The sequence below is a fragment of the Bison bison genome, unplaced genomic scaffold (assembly GCF_000754665.1).
Source record: "Bison bison bison isolate TAMUID 2011002044 unplaced genomic scaffold, Bison_UMD1.0 scf7180017864514, whole genome shotgun sequence".
NCBI classification, from domain to species: Eukaryota; Metazoa; Chordata; class Mammalia; order Artiodactyla; family Bovidae; genus Bison; species Bison bison.
In genome coordinates this window covers 2,796,910-2,800,409 of record NW_011495067.1, presented here as the reverse complement: position 1 = coordinate 2,800,409, position 3,500 = coordinate 2,796,910, and positions in this window count along the sequence as shown.

Genomic DNA, 3,500 nt, shown 5'->3' with positions numbered 1-3,500 from the left:
ACTATAATATCATGTATGAAACGAGTCGCCTGTCCAGGTTCAATGCACGATACTGGATGCTTGGGGCTGGTGCACTGGGACGACCCAGAGGGAGGGTATGGGGAGGGAGGAGGGAGGAGGGTTCAGGATGGGGAACACAGGTATACCTGTGGCGGATTCATTTCGATGTTGGGCAAAACTAATACAATATTGTAAAATTTAAAAATAAAATAAAATTAAAAAAATAAAAAATAAATATGTATCAATATTTGCCATAAAAAAAAAATCTAAAATTCATATGTAGCCACAAAAGATCCCAAATATCAACACAATCATGAGCAAAAAGATTGCACCTGAGGACAACTCTCTACTAATTTCAAAATATACTACAAAGCTATAGTAATCAAATCAGCATAGGAGTGGCATAAAAGCAGACATATAGACGAATGGAGCAAAACATAGACCCAGAAATAAATACATACCCAGAAATAAATATATGCATTTACTACCAATTAATGTTTGACAGAGGTACCATGAACACACTGTGGAGAAAAGACAATTTCTTCAATAAATTGTATTGAGGAAACTGGATACTCACATGCAGAAAAATGAGTCTAGACCCTTATCTCACACATATACAAAAATCAACTCAAAGTAGATTAAAATTTTTAAATATAAGATCAGAAACTTTAAAATTACTAAAAGAAAATATAAAAGGAAAGCTTCTTGACATATGCAGTGATTTTTTTTTTATATATGATCCCAACAGCACAGAGAATAAAAGCAAACCCTGCCAAATGGAACTGCATCAGTCTAAAAGCTTTGGAAAAGCAAAGGAAACAAAATAGTGTGGATCCGGCCTCCAAAATGGGAGAAAATATTTACAAGCCATCCATCTGATAAGGGATATCCAAAAACTATAAGGAACTCAAACAGTTCAACAGATATAAAGCCAAAATAAGATTAAAAATTGAAAAAATAAATAAATAAAAATTAAAAAAAAAAAATTGGCAAAAGGCTTGAATAGACATTTTTTAAAATGAAGGCCCACAAATGGCCAACAGGCATCGGAATAGATGCTTAATATTATTAATCATTAAGGAATGCGAATCAAAGCAAACCACAATGTGGTATTGCCGCATACCTGTTAGGATGGCTTTCATGAGAAGGACCCCACCCCTGCCAAAAACAAAACAAAACAAATCACGACTATTGGTAAGGATGTGGATTTTCTGTACTGTCAGTGGAAACATAAATCATGTAAATCAGTATATCAAGGAAAACAGTATGAGATCCCTTAAAAAGCTACAAATAGCACTACCACATGATCCAACAAAATCACTTCTGGGTATATACCCAAGAAAATGAAAGCATTATCTTGAAGAAGTACCTGCATATCCATGTTCATTACAGCACCTTTCCAATAGCCAAAATATAGATCAACCTAACTGCCTATTTAAGGATGAATGCATAAGGAAAACATGGAATGTATATATATAGAGAGAGATATATGTATGAGCAGACAGACTGAAACAACACAGACAACTAGCCAATCTGATCACAGACCAGAGCCTTCTCCAACTCAATGAAACTAAGCCATGCCGTGTAGGGCCACCTAAGACAGACGGATCATGGTGGAGAGTTCTGACAAAATATGGTCCACTGGGAAGGGAATGGCAAACCACTTCAGTATTCTTGCCTTGAGAACCCCAAACAGTATGAAAAGGCAAAAAGATAGGACACTGAAAGATAAACTCCCCAGATTGGTAGGCACCCAATGTGCTACTGGAGATCAGTGGAGAAACAACTCCAGAAAAAATGAAGGGATGGAGCCAAAGCAAAAACAACACCCAGTTGTGGATGTGACTGGTGATGGAAGCAAGGTTCGATGCTGTAAAGAGCAATATTGTATAGGAATTTGGAATGTTCAGTCCATGAATCAAGGCGATTTGGAAGTGGTCAAACAGGAGATGGCAAGAGTGAACGTTGACATTCTAGGAATCAGCTAACTAAAATAAATTGGAATGGGTGGATTTAACTCAGATGACCATTATATCTACTACTGTGGGCCAAAATCCCTTAGAAGAAATGGAATAGGCATCATAGTCAACAAAAGAGTCCAAAATACAGTACTTGGATGCAATCTCAAAAATGACATAATGATCTCTGTTCGTTTCCAAGGCAAACCATTCAATATCATGGTAACCCAAGTCTATGCCCCAACCAGCAAAGGTGAAGAAGCCAGAGTTGAACGGTTCTATGAAGACCTACAAGAATTTTTAGAACTAACACACAAAAAAGGTGTCCATTTCATTATAGGGGACTGGAATGCAAAAGTAGGAAGTTAAGAAACACCTGGAATAACAGGCAAATTTGGCCTTGGAGTACAGAATGAAGCAGGGCAAAGGTTTCTGCCAACAGAACATGCTGGTCATAACAAACACCCTTTTCCAACAACACAAGAGAAGACTCTACACATGGACATCACCAGATGATCAACACCAAAATCAGACTGATTCTATTCTTTGCAGCCAAAGACGGAGAAGCTCTATACAGTCAGCAAAAACAAGACCAGGAGCTGACTGTGGCTCAGATCATGAACTCTTTATTGGCAAAATCAAATGTAAATTGAAGAAAGTGGGGAAACTTCTAGACCATTCAGGTATGACCTAAATCAAATGCCTTATGATTATACAGTGGAAGTGAGAAATAGATTTAAGGGACTAGATCTGATAGACACAGTGCCTGATGAACTATGGATGGTGGTTCAAGACATTGTACAGGAGACAGGGATCAAGACCATCTCCATGGAAAAGAAATGCAAAAAGCAAAATGGCTTTCTGAGGAGGCCTTACAAATAGCTGTGAAAAGAAGAGACGTGAAAAGGAAAGAAGAAAAGCAAAGATATACCCATTTGAATGCAAGTTCCAAAGAACAGCAAGGAGAGATAAGAAAGCCTTCCTTAGCGATCAGTGCAAACAAATAGAAGAAAACAATAGAATGGGAAAGACTAGAGATCTCTTCAAGAAAATTAGAGATTCCAAGGGAATATTTCATGCAAAGATGAGCTCAATAAAGGACAGAAATGGGGTGGATCTAACAGAAGCAGAAGATATTAAGAAGAGGTGGCAAGAATACACAGAAGAACTGTAAAAAAATACCTTCACGACTCAGATAATCAAGATGGTATGATCACTCACCTAGAGCCAGACATCCTGGAATGTGAAGTCAAGTGGGCCTTAGAAAGCATCACTATGAACAAAGCTAGTGGAGGTGATGGAATTCCAGATGAGCTATTTCAAATCCTGAAAGACGATACTGTGAAAGTGCTGCACTCAATATGCCAGCAAATTTGGAAAACTCAGCAGTGGCCACAGGACTGGAAAAGGTCAGTTTTCATTCCAATCCAAAAGAAAGGCAATGCCAAAGAATGCTCAACTACCGCACAATTGCACTCATCTCACACACTAGTAAAGTAATGCTCAAAATTCTCCAAGCCAGGCTTCAGCAATACATGAACC